Below are 14,778 nucleotides of genomic sequence, written 5' to 3'. Positions count from 1 at the left end.
ATGGCTCTGTTTCACCCTTGGGAAGCCAGCACTGATCTTGTCTCCCCCTTGTCATCCCACCCTGTACATCACTCAGCACTCGCTGTCGGATGCTGGGGGGCAGCACGTAAAGCTACACTTTGAGTCCAAAAATTATTCTTCTCAACCAAACAGCTTTCACAGCTGCTACTGCACTTCGGCAAATACCAAAGCTTCAAGCACTATGGAAATATTAACAAAGTATTGACAGTATAAAATAAATATTTAAGCAGCTCAAAACTCTTGAGATGAACTACCTTGTTATTAGAGGGGCAAAGCAGAAGTCTTCCTTCTGCTATTATCTGCAAGGGGGAGCGGGGGGGATCACCAGAAGAGGAATAATCAAAGACAAGGTAACAGATAAATTGTTACTATAGACAGAACTACTGAATTCCATTCCAGCACTTGGGCATGTTTCACACAACTATGGAGAGTTATCAGGATATAAAATCAATTCAAAACATAGACCATGCTCCTGGCAGGCTCTTTACTGCAGCAGATGTTTGTCAATAAACAGAAATTTAACTGTGCCTTTATGGCATTTCATTATCTGGAGCTGAAGAATACCACTAAATACTTCACATTGATATAAGATTAATCTGTTCTCCCTTACTGTCTAATATCCATCACAATCTAACCTGTATTGGCAAGACCTCTCCACTTCCCTGATGGTATGGGTGTATACTATTAACATGACCAGGTTTCATCTGTATCACAGTACTGGTGGCTATTCACAAACACGCTTTTAGTTTATCAAAATGCAAGGTTCTCTTGTTTATTAGGGGAAAAGAAACATTGACCTAGAATTAAACACAACAGCACTGCATTATGGATAAAGGAGGGATGTTCTTTTCTTCCTTCCTATTTGCATGGCACTTTAAAACAACTCAGTCTTCATGCTGAATTTGGGGAAGGAAGGGTTAAAGTGAAGACACCCCCCCTCCCCCCCAAAGTGCTTTAGAACAGTAGATACCCATTTCAACATAAACGTGGTACATAAAATTCTGATTGTGCAGAGACTCAGTATTGCTTTTGTAGCTTTTACTCTTGAAGGAACATTGTGATAATTTAGCTTGATCTCCTTAAATGTCCCGTCAAATTTCAGGCACTGATTACTACCTCTATCACAGTCACTTTCAGATAGGCAACAACCCTTGATTTAAAGGCTATAAACAACGGAAAAATTACCACATCCAATGACTGTCTTTTTAAGTAGTTCTGTTTCCACAATGCTATGAATGACGGCTTATTTTTCATCCAACATGAAGGATATGAGGAAACCACAGGACATGACTGGGTTCCAAATCATGCTGTTTACGAACTATGTGCAAACATACAACCCCTGTTAGCCGAGTGTCTATCCAAAGCCCTGTATCAGACCTCCAGGGCCCAAGAATTACGCTCTTTATACACGTGAACAAGAATTTCATATCCAATATAAAATATGCTTTCAATGAATTTGTCCATAACGCTCTTTACTCTTCGAGATTATTGACTGCAGATGTGTTTTTAAAATGCACTTCACATTAGTTTGTTGATGGCAACTTTGTTTCGTAATATTCGTTAACCCAGGCTAACCGTGGTGCCCTAAGCAGAAGCTAGAACTACTTGGTCTTCCTAGAACCAAAGCATTTGACAAGGTTAACTTTACATTTTCACAAGTTAAATTAGAATAAATTAAATAATGCAGCTATTAATATTTAATTAAAAAAAAAAAAAGTGTTTCCACATTATTGCTGTGTCCATCTTTTCAGGCAAAGACACAAATGAGATCTGGACTTGTCAACCTCCAGTGAGACTCAGAGTCAAGGAAATGATTCCTCATTAGAGGAAGCAGTAAAAAGATGCTCTTGCTTTCATCAGCTTGCAGTATTGCATGTGATGGACAGGTAGTGGAATAAATAACTTTAAAACAGACAGACTGTCAATTACTCCGTATTAATCCCTGTTCATTTTATCAGTTATCATTTGCCTGCAGCAAAGACTACTTCTAACCTTTCCAAGGCTTCTGACCAAAGCAATACAATGAATGAGAAATAATACAGCTTACATACAAATTGATTTACACTTTCTTATAATTATTTGGGAAGTCAGCAGCATTTTCTTTCCAAAGTCTCTACACCAGATTTACTCTAACAACAACAACAACAAAAAGCTTTTTTCAATTAAGTGCATTATAGCCAAGCAACAGAGACAGACAAGCAATTTCCTGAAGAGCTGAGCACAAATACAAATACAGTCTACTGGCACGGGTTTCGTCAGTCTAAATATTTTCAATCAAAGCAGCTCTGTATGCAATTAAAAATAAAATCAGAATAAATCTAAATATTTTAATAACAGGCAACATCCATTCTAAAAAAAAAAAAAATAAAATCACATGTTCTTAAAAGTCAACTGGATGGCAACAGGAAACCACAAAGAAAAACTCACTAGAATTCAGACAGTGGGATTGCGCTTCTCGGCATACATATTTTTTGTAATTAAAACCTATTAGTCTTGCATCTTTATACCAAGGAGCAGTTCAAGAGCTTTAAGTAATAACAACAACACTTTCTACATCAAGGCACATTACAAACATGAGCTAATTAATTCGTGGGGCACTTCTGGGAACTGGGGAGTTTGCTGTGGAGCTGAGAGGCACCAGGTCCAGAACGCCACCTTCTCTGAAGAACTGCAGAGCAACCACAGGCATCTGCTAATCCCTCCCCCTTGAAGGCTTGCATGCCGAGCAACAGGCACGGCAGGGTAGACGAAAGCACAACCGTACTCCTCATAATTACGGAGCTTCTTAATTTTGGTGCAATTATGGGCAGCTAGTGGTAAGCTACTAGTGTTAGCCCAAAAGCCAGCAGCTTTCCAATCCAGCAGCACTAAAGAATATAGCTGGTGTCATGACTCTGCCTTTGCAGAATGCGTAAAAACAATCAAATACAATCTCCCTTTCAGAAAGACAAGGTCAGAGTAATCAGCAGAGTTATTGATAGAAATTGTACAATTATTTATTGGACTTCCCTCCAGAAAACACGATAGGCACTTCTGCACCTGCGGCAGTATGTTCTAGCTTATTAGATAAGACATTCCCAAATGGATAAGGCAATCAACCCAGCACACAACAGTGCGGCCCAACATAGCAATCAGCTTTTTCTTTATTTCAGTAAGACTTCAACCCATGCTGTACCAAGGATCTGCTCAGTGGCATTTGATTAGACCACTGTGTCACAGGACATCAGTAATTCTTCACATTGCTTTTTCTCTTTAATGAAGCACAACAAGCTGGAACGTTGTTGCACAATTGTGCATGCTACAATCCCTGGCCTTTTATCTAGAAGTTCCTTAAACATGTTTATTCTCCCCGCAGAAGCATTTAAACTTGGCCACAAATCTCATGCTCAACCATGCTATGACACAGCCTCTTCATTTTAAGCTATCCAAGTATATTCAGAGGTCTTGACATATAATTCAACTTATTCATGCAAAGACAGAATGTTTACTTTGAGACAGAGAACAGGAAGACGAAATCTCAAAAAATAATCAAGGAATTCTCCAGTGTTTCCATTCTTCCTTCATTAAACTGCTTTCTTCTATGACATTATCCCCAAGGGAGATGTGCCTTAGGTCTGCATGAAAGCAAGCTACTTTCATGGAGATGCATTGTGATCGCCCATTTTAGCCACAGTGAAACAGATCTCCTAAACCAGCTTGAGAACCGATCCAACCTCACTGAATGAATCACCAGCAGACTTAAGACGACTGCAACTCTAGCCTTTTTCTAGCCCATGCAATCACCATGGCACTCAATATAATACAGGTAGCAATATTATTATTATACTACTCCCTTACAATGTTCCTCCTTGGAAAGAAGGAGGAGAAAGAGAGATCTCTGCATGACAGAGAACAGTTGTCTCACCTGAGAAACTACACAAAAGCTCTGAGATGTTATGTGGAGGAGAATAGTTCAAAAGCATAAGCAGAATATAAAACTGAAGTGGAGGATCTGCCTTTCATTCTGAAAATATTATCCAAGTGATATTTCTGCAAAGAATGGAGTCAGAAACTGGGCATGTGTCCTGGTTTCAGCTGGGATAGAGTTAATTTTCGTCTTGGTAGCCGGTGTGGGGCTGTGTTTTGGGTTTAGGATGAGAACAATGTCGATGATACACTGATGCTTTGGTTCTTGCAAGTAGTGCTAAGCTGTCTCTAAATAGGTGCTAAGTGGCGCTCACACTGGTCAAGGACTTTTCAGCTTCCCCTGCTCTGCCGGGTGCACAAGAAGCTGGGAGGGGGCACAGCCGGGGGGGCTGGCCCAGGCTGGCCCAAGGGCTATTCCATACCATATGACATCATGCTCAGTATATATAAGCTGGGGGGGGGACATTAGGCGCGATGGCGTTTGTCTTCCCAAGTAACTGTTACGCGTGATGGAGCCCTGCTTTCCTGGGGATGGCTGAACACCTGCCTGCCGATGGGAAGGAGTGAATGAATTCCTTGTTTCGTTTTGTTTGCGTGCACGGTTTTTTTTTGCTTTGCCTATTTAACTGTTCTAATTTATTTTACTTCAATTATTAAACTGTTCTTATCTCAACCCACGAGTTTCCTCCCTTTTACCCTTCCGATTCTCTCCCCATCCCACTGGTGGGGAGTGAGTGAGCGGCTGCGTGGTGCTTAGTTGCTGGCTGGGGTTAAACCACGACAGCATGTTACACTCCATCCTTTTTACTTGTCTTCCCCTTGGTCCTAAATTGTATCAAGAGATACAAATGAAACTTGTTGAAATGACAACCAAGGAAAACCAGTTACATTTGCAAACATTTGTAAAAACAATTACAGATACGTTTTCAAACTTTCAAAGCTCTAGGCCTTATTTCTTGGGAAACTAAAACTGGTGACTGGGAGAGTTAGTAGAATTACTGAGGAAAACTTCAGACAAGGACAACACTGGCCTTGCATTTAGGAAAGGAAGTCCTTTGACACCAGAGCCGCTAGCACTGAAACACAACTGGCAGCAAAGCATTAACACCTCCAGCATCCAACTTTAATGCATTAATGGTTACACTAACCCTTGCCAACCTCTGGGCAGCATTCTAAGAGATACTTCAGGGTAAAGTGGATAAAAACGCTACCAAGGAAGAGGTGAATAAAAAGCATTCTTATGGAAAAACTTAAATGCTTTCTACTAAGGAGTGATAAGCATTCAGAGATAAATCTTGTGCCATACCGTATCTGCTAAGAGTGAAGCTATAAAATCTGGAGCAAGACGCAAAACAAGAAAGAGGCAAAACGAGCTTATTAGCGCCTTTTTGAAGGCTTTGGCTTCCTCACTTCTCTCTTCTTTTCGAAACTTGAACGTATGTAAAAACATTGTGAAAATCAGTTCTCTGAGGCATTCTTGCTCTATGGCCACAAATGGCAATCCAACAAGCACCGAGAGAGGTTTCAGAGATTTTATTCCATATCTCACAGCCTAAACTGTGTTTTAGCCTGCTTGTAGGATTTACCACTGTGGTGAGAATACATTTTTTAAAGAAAAGGCAAACACTGCTATTTACATAGAAAACACATTTCCCTGCCTACTGAAACACAAGCTCTTAAGAAAAGCACTTACTGAAATTTAATTATAATAAAGCAGTGGTTCAGTAGATTTCAGATATTCATGGGAGCACATTTTCCTTCAGAGGTTCTTTGTTTTGCTTTATCATTCTTGACATTTCATATAGCATATTATGAGCTTTTGCAGAGGAACAGCACTTTTACCAGAACAGCAAATTGCAGGGGTGGGGGAGGCCGATGCTAAACATTATTAAAAGATCTTCCTTTCCAAAATAAGAAATGAATGCAAAGACATAAAATCATCTGGAAGCACAAATCCTTTAGAAAAACATCAGAAATAAATAAGGGATATTCTCATTTTTAATAAGAAAGTCACCTGTGCACCTGTCTGTTAGCTCTACTTACTGTATGGGTCTTCAATGGTCAGATGAAACACTGCACCGTGATTTAACAAGACAGTACATATAGTTTAGAAAACTTTCCAGATTTCTGTCATTTATATGTGAAAAGACTCCAGCTGACATGGCTAGAGCATGGTTTTCCAAGACAAATTCCAAGGAGTTCTAAGCCCCCATACCAAAATCAAAATCAGATTTCATTTAAAATACAGACGTTAATATTCTCTTTTGTAGCAACACTGAGATTAACATTACTTTTAAATCCTGATAATGGCAGCTTCTGGAAATGATTTGTTGCTCTGCCTCTCTGGCCCATTTGGTGACTGCTTTGATATATAAATTGTTAGCAGATCTATACACTCTGAAATTTTTCAGAGCAAAAGCCGTGCTTCTTGTTTGACTTCATAACTGTCAGAACTATCTCCCAAATATCAATACATTTTAAACTAGATTTATGTTGGGGTAAAGCTCTACAAATCTCCACCAGGTCTTTTTTGGTTTGTTTTTGTGGAGTTTTTTCCTATCTTTCTTTCTATTGGTTTCTCCCCATCTACTGTCACTTTTCGATTTGCACAACAGTGGTGCACTGTATTTATTTGTAACTTCTTTCATGGATCCTATGATCCATTTTAATGGCACGCATCCTTTCAAATTACCTTCCTTTGTTCAATTAACATCCTTTATCGTATGTTCACTTTCTGCCAAAATCCCTAGGCTATTCAAACATTCTTCACTCTGCATGTCTTGTTTGCAGACACCAATGAAGCTAGCAGTTTCCTTAAAATTTCAAATTAATAAAACCCTGAGTAATCAGTTGACATCAAGTGTCTATACTGAACCATTGGACTACCAGGGTGAGGACTGGCACTGCATAATTTAGCCTTCCAAAAATCCCAGATCCTTAGTTTTGGAAACTCTTGTATTTACCTCATGCTTCCTGATAAAGTGGCCTGATCTTCTTCCTGCTGAAATTAGTGACAGAATTGCCACTGACCTCAATAAGAACAAGGTTCCAACACCACTATGCCAAGGCTTTATTATTTCCAATTGTTTTGGTACAAATCACAGGCATTTAGAAATGTGTCTCCACCTCAAAATTAAATCCTTTGGGTGTGCAGCAGTAGATAAAACCACTTTGCACTGAGATAGCACTTTCTGTTTCAACGCATTTTACAATTGATTATGCCTTTCAATCCCTTCAGTAAGATAACCGCATCATACTGCAGACTGGAAAACAAGCACAGAGTTGCTGTCATTTGCCCAGTGAAGCATGGGTGGAATTCCAACACCCGGCCCCTGCGGGTCCATGCCCCTCTGCTGCTGGGAAGAAGTAAGCTCACAAGTCTCTGTAACTAATCACCATTTCTCTTTATGAGAACTGAGCTACAGCTCCATAATCCTTTGTTAACATCCGCATTTGTGATCTGATTCCACAGAAGAAAAAGAGGTTATTGTTTTACTGTTCAAGGCCCAATACCAGTCTGTTGAACCTGCCTCGCATAACAGTGTCCAAAAGCTTCTCCAAGCCAGCTGGGTAGAGCTTAGGCAGTGTTTCTAACCCTAAAGCACATTTCCCAACTCAAACCTTCTTTGAAATAAGGAGTTCCAATGCTTGGGCAAAGCACCTGTATTCAGCATCTGAAATTTCCCTGTTACATGCATGCTCTTCCTCAGAGCTTCCCCTGCCTTTTGGCTTGCCATGAACTTTGGCTATAGTCAGCAGAAAAAGCAGGATGTTTATTCTTAATGCACAACTAGCAACAGACCCCTGAAAATCATCAAGTTATATCAAGCCTTTTCCCTAGTGTTCACTCCTTTTTTTGCAAGACTGTCCTTGCTTCCACTCTTCCTACCCTTTTCTTCTAAAAAAATATTTCTTTTAACCTCTACTCCAACACTCAATATGTCTTTCATAGCAAAATTCTAGGTAGTCCCTATATCATATCAACCTTATCTGTGAGTACCTGTGTAGAAGAGACACTGCTGTGGTCTTCATGGGTCTTGACTGCCAAACAGCGTGAACACTTGATCTTGCTTTAAATTACCCAGCTTTCTCACGATAGGCAATAAATCTGCAGCATTTGAAAAGATGGTGTCATTCAGGGCAGATTACATTAGTGTTAATTGAGCTCACACACCTGAATTTTGCTGCTCTCCTTACAATCTTGCAGCCACACCTGTCTTACTAACAGCATTAGGATGGCTTCAGTGGTAGCACTTAAAAAGGTATCCAGGCGTTTGTTTGAGTAAAGTAGCCATCTGTTAGCATGACAGAATGGATGAGCTTTGGTCATGTCCAGACTTACATTAGCACACAGGGTAAAATGGACTTCATGGTTTGATACAATCCACCCTGTGTCCTGGGCTTCCCACTGTTTTTGTTCAGTCAGTAATACCACAATCTTCAGCTTTCTACTGCTAACGCAAGTTCTTGATGATTTTCTCATCTTGTCCACTGTAAGAAGCCCATAGACTTCAACAAAATTATATAAGTTGGAACGCATCTTCCTGCAGTTGCTAGATAAAAAAGGTTTGCTGCATGCCTGCCTTTCCCCCCTTAATTGTAGTTACCAGTGTCTTACTTTCCTCAGATACCTAAGCTGAGTCACAGTTAGTGAGTTGGTTGTAAATGCCTCACTTGCTTTTGCTTTTTCGCTCTCAACTCCTCTTTATTTCTTGCAAATATATAAAAAGAATTGGCCCATCTGCATGCTGGCTCTCCTAGTATTGTGGTGTACTTAAAACTTTAAACAATATGACAAAAATGTGACTCGAGTATCTTTCTGACATATGGATGGAGTTCTGGAGGGTGCATAGTTGTGGTAAGAAGGGTTTGTTTTCCTTAGCTGGATACACATGAGTTATACATTACAGTGAGGCATATCATATTTACAATTGAATTTGCCCTATTAAGACTTTCATACCCTCGGATGCATAGCAGAACTGGGGCTGCAACTGCCAAGTAAGTTAGGAGACATTAATGAAGCACACAGAACTCTGCTGCTGTCTGGAGAAAAGCTGATGCTAAACCAACAGACACAGTCATATGGTTTTGTTATATAATTTTGGTCTTAACTAAAATAGCCAAAATGCCTGACTGTACTGAGAAAATCTCTGTAAAGGAGCTTGTGTTTAAAGTGGAGCTCCCAACCGAGGAACTGCTGACTGTGGCAAGACACCTATTAAAACCCTTTGGCTTTGGAGTTGAGAAAAAACAGTGAAGAGGCCATAGACCTTGTCCAGTGATTAGGAAAGGAACAGGGCAGACTCCAATTTCACTTAAACAGAGCAAGCAAGATAAAGCTTTTCTCCCAAAAACTCCAATCTGCATCTCTTCCAAGCTCCGCCTGTTGCCCAGTCACATTCCTGTTTGCATTACAGTTGCCAGTAGCACAGGAGAACTGGTGCTGTGGCTCAGGGACAACCTTGCCCTTGCACTGCTGCAGCCCCTGCCAAAAACAATGGTGAGGAGGGGGTGGAGGTGAATTGTGAAGGTTGTTACAGGCAAGGTAATATCAAAATAAATAAGCTAAGGGTAGCCTTGCTTTCTAACAGCTCCCTCCTACCACAGGCCTGAGCTAATCACAGACTGGGCAAGGGGCCAGGCAAGACTGAATCTCTGCAACCAAAGACTGCTGAAGTTGTTGAAAGACAATATAAAGGTGTTTTTCTCTCAGCCATCTGAGACAGCCCCAGAACTCCATTCAGACTGTAGAAAGAGCCTCAAGAATCATGGACTTGTCTTATTATTTAAGGGATATATTGGAAGTCACATCATTTGAGGCTCTTAAACTCAGCTGGACACTGCATTAACACCTTGAACAAATGCCTCAGTGCGTTGCTAGAGACTTTGGGCATCTATTTATTTTTCATATTAAGACACAGAGTGAAAACATTCTTCAGAGGCCATACTATACCATAAATTATTAAGAATTTGTTCTAATACTGACAGCTTAAAAATTGCATGGACTGGGCCGTGGAACTTTAGAGTTGGAAGAAATCCAGCTCCTTCAAACACAGGAGCTGGAATGAACTCAGGTAACATCAACAGAGACATAAAATAATTTAGTATACTGAACCAGTTGTTCATTTTTCTTTTCCTTATTCCTTATTCCATGTAAAACTCCTGAAATTATTCTTACTATACAATGCAAAACAGAAGCTATTTAAGGGACATAATGGATGTGAAAGTCAAAAACATTAAATATTTTAAAATATAATAGTGTACTAATAAATTATAAAATTGTCTGCACAAATAGAGAAATCACTGTGCTAATGGCAGCTTCCCATACTGATAGTATCGCCACAAAAAGGCTTAAAGTTGTGGTCCTTGTATTTAGATTAAATAACATTGCATTTAAAGGAGAGGTTCAAGAGCAGAGATACTTTAACTGAAGCAAAGGAGTAAAGTTAAGAAATGGAAAATTCTGATTACCAAAGAAACAGTTTCACTATGAGGAAGAAATAAACACACACAACAACTGTTAGGCAATGGGAAATTCTCCCAAAGAGTATGCTGGAAATTGCATTATTTGAGGCACTTGACATTCATCTGAATTTAATACTTGTAAGTGTACCATGAAGAAAACACTTGCACTTGTAGTGGGGGGAAAATTATAAATAACTTTTCCACATCTACTTTCTACTGACAATAGGATATACAGTGGCATGAAATGAACAGAACCTAGCCTAAACTACCCATAAAACAAAAGAAAAGGAGTCACAATATTTTATACAGATCAGTATATATATATATGAGTTATCTGACAGCAAGCTCCTTTTTATGACATTTTGCAGTAACGTACTGATGACTTAATATAGGCTGGATAGAGATGACTAGGGATTTATCGCCCTCTTGTGAAGCGGAAAAAAGTTGCAATCTTTCAGAAAATGAATGTGCAGTTGTTGCTGCTACTAAAGAATCCTGTAGTAAAAACATATCTGTACAATTAATAAACATAAATTTGAATCACTAAAGGTAGAACCACTGGTTACTATAATAATCTATAATAATTTTATCAGAAAAGGATAAATTCCAAAATTAAAAATAATTCAAATTCAAATCAAACCAAGCAAGGTGTTTTTTCCATTTAAGCAGGAAGACAGCAATCTAACCTCCACAAAATCCCTGCCTACAGCACTGATGTCAAACGGCACAGACTGGCTCAAAGGTGGGCTAACCCTCCCTGATTGCAGTCCCAAAATACCTTTCAATTTCAAAGGGAGCAGGAGGATGAAAACACCTATTTTTGCCATGCAGGAGAAGAGGTGGCCTTTCAGCTGCAATGAATAATCATGGGTCTAAGTCCCACTTTGTTTGCAGACCCCAGTGAAGTTCCCAGAGTCAGGACTAGGTGTGTCTTGGTCCAGCACTCCACAGCAGCTCCAGAAGAAAACAGGCTAACTCAACACTGGGAAGCCATCAGACCTCTGCTGAGTTATTATTAAAGATCTTCCTCTTTGTAGCACTTCTTTCTTCCCTGCTGCTCTGCACCCACTCAGGGTATTGCTGCTCCTTTCCTTCTCCCTCTCCCTCTACTGTCCCTCTCCTTTCCCAAGAGACCATTGAAATCATGGTAAAAGCCATAAAATGTTCAGGCAAAGCCACCAGCCCTCATATCTCACAAAACTCCAAAGATGAGAGAAAGCAAAGGTCAGCATCAGCTGTTGGACACCAGGGTTTTCATTTCACGCCTTACCCTAAGTCTCTGGCCAGCTACATCGTCCCTTCCCTCTGCTTTGCCTTTCTTCATGGACCCTTTACTAACATTTTGGGGGGCTGAACTAAATGATCCTAAGAGAACCCTTCCAACCTAAACAATTCTGTGATTTCTTACTCCCACATGCTTCTCTATGTCCCCTCATAAGACAAAGTGGCCACTATCTGCTACCAGGTTCCTCAGGCTGGGTCTATCACATAACTGTAGGCTTTCCTAGGCAGGCATAGGCCCTTCCTGGGTGCAGGCACAGCACATCCACTGTGTTAATACAAATTAATTCTGTTCTTCTATCACCACATCTAATAACAAGATGGCTTTCTCCTGTAACTCTTCAACAAAGAAACTTTACCAAAACTCTCTCCTGAGATTATTATCAAGCCATAATATCAAGAAGCCAAGTGCCATTTGATCATGAATAACAGAGGACTCTCATTATAAGAAGCAAGAATAACACTGTCTTACAGTAATCCAAGAGCTTCTGTCTTGGTTATGCTGCCTTCCCTAATTTATAATAAACAGAGCATAAATCCTATACAAATGAAGGCATCACCGAGTCCTACTAGCGCAACATAATAACCATTTCCATGAAAAGCTATGTATTAATACCACTTAGCATAATAAATATTTTAAAAGATACTGCAGTAAAGAATACAAATTCACCTATGTCTTTCCTGTTCTTAGTAGTGACATTAATAAACGCAGCTTTATAGCTACTATATTTAAATGCAATTAGTTCCATACATTTCCAGCTTAATAAGAAATAATACATATTCATTTCTGCTCATTAACAGTCAGTATATAACTCTTAGCTAGTGAACATTCAATTATGTTCCCTGAATACATTGTGGATAAATTCTCTTTTTGTTGCTCATATCAGTTCACTTCAATTCAGTTGCTTCTAATTAAAATTCTTTTGCCTCATGTAGACAAAACTGGGTTTTTTGGAGTCCCTGAAGAATTCTTTAAGAGTTCTGTTTTATCTTTATGTACAGTCAGCTCCCTAATTAATGCTTTAAATAGGGTAAACTTTACTGAGGCTCCTGGGTTCAGTTCAAAGGAAAAAAAAAACAGTTAATTTTATATCTCATTCTCACACAATTCACTGGAGTCTCTCTTTTTCTTGTAAATCTACTTTTTTCTTTTGTTTTCAAGTGAATTCAATAATCAGGAAAGGTGCCAGTTTGAGAACACTGGGAATTGGAGATCCCCCATCATCAGTCTAGAGCTTCCTTACCCAGAGAAACAGAAGAGAAATTGTCAAGTTGTCCAGTTCTGCAGCCAGCTCAGGTGAGGAACTTTAACAGGAGGATTCTCCAAGGGGACATACCCAGTGGATTCCCTGAGATAATATTACCTTTATTTTCACTCAGCATCAGCAAGACCCAAAGCTATTTTTTCCTAATTTGTTAACAGAGCTAGCTCAGCAATCTATCTGCCTGTCTAGGACCGAAAATCTAACACAAGTCCTACTTACTCCACTGGGACTAACAACATACAAGCTCATCATTTACTTAAGTGCCTCCCTTTGCGGAGGCCATTATCAGGTATGACTTGCCAACTGAAGTGACTAGGTTCTTGCCCCTGATTTTACTTGCCTTCTGTCTGTTAAGCAGTGTGAGAAAGGAATTCAGTAAAAGCAGCTTCAGGGAACTCTTAGTATGAGGTTTTCCTCTCTGATGCAGCATCCTAGGACATACTCTTGGACTATTTTACCTATACCTATGGGCCGGATTCTTATACTTAACAGACTGGGGACAGCACCTTCCCTCTAGTAAAAACAGCTATAAACAACTCTCAAGTGGAGCGAATCATTTGGAAACTTACCAGGCAAACACTATGTGAACTCTATGTGTACCAATATAAAGGACATAACACTAGCACAGAAAGTCTAACATTTAGGGAAGAAGGGAAAGAGGCAGAGAAAGAAATTTCTGTAAGAGGAAACATCTAGAAATACCCCGGAGAAAGCTTAGCTTTAGGGGTGTTTCAGTTCTATTTAACATTAAATGAAAACTCCAAGATGCATGTATCTCTGCAACTGTCTTAGAAGAAAAGAGAAAGTGTGTCTGTGTTTGTGTATGCATGCGCGCACATGTGTGTGCCTGCTCGGATGGATACATGTATGCCAGTCAGCACATCCTCCAGTCCACAAGGACCTGAGCACTGTGAAATGAACCGTCCAGAACTGCTTTTCTTGTCTGAAGTGACACCAAACCAATAAATTCTACTGAGGGATGTGCAGAGCTAGATTCCCGGCAGACTGAAATTGATTCACGGAGCCCTAACGAATTACACCATATGTTATCCAGCCCATTGAACATTCCCACGGACGGCATTTTTTATTCAATGCTAAAAAGATATTAGTTCTAAAGACTGCTAAGTAATGCTTGTTTCAGTTACTTTCTATAATCAGATCTTTTTTTTTTTTCCCCAAGGTCTGCCATTTAATTTGTCCTTTATCAGTACAGATCTTGAAACAGTACAGGGCAATTCTAATTCCTCTTCCACAGTAAGTATTTTGTCTACTATTGCAGCTGATATTGTCTGCACAACAGACCACATTTATCCCTGCAGACTTCATCAAGGAGACAAGTATGTCCACAGTGCTTAGTGCTAAGCCTGTATCTCCTCAGAGCCTCACACAATGCCTTTCTGATTCTGAGATACAGCTATCCAAAATGTTCGTGGCTTTTTAGTTCAAAATACCTGTGGCAGCCTGCCACAGTGCCATTTACACAGCATGATACTGAGGTGGTATGTCACATGGCCAAGGCACAAAGACCTTTGAGGGTATATGGCTTACCAGGATAACACTGGAAGACTGTCCCAGGTGGAGAAAGCCAAACGTGATGTGACTTGCATTACACTTTTTGGCGGCACTGTTCCCTGGAGAGAACATGCTGTCAGCTGCGCCCAGATCTCCTCCTGGAAGACATTAGTCGGCATTGTTCCAGGAGGGAAGTGAACTGGCATTAGGGCACCATGGCCTAGAAAGACAGACAGACAGAGAGAAAGTAAGAAAGAAAGAGACAATGGAAACACATTGAGAATCTGTTTCTGTTCGCATACCCATTTTGCACAAATAGTTCACATTT

Source organism: Platalea leucorodia (assembly GCF_965183815.1).
Source record: "Platalea leucorodia genome assembly, chromosome: 8".
Classification (NCBI taxonomy): domain Eukaryota; kingdom Metazoa; phylum Chordata; class Aves; order Pelecaniformes; family Threskiornithidae; genus Platalea; species Platalea leucorodia.
This window is presented reverse-complemented; position numbering follows the sequence as displayed.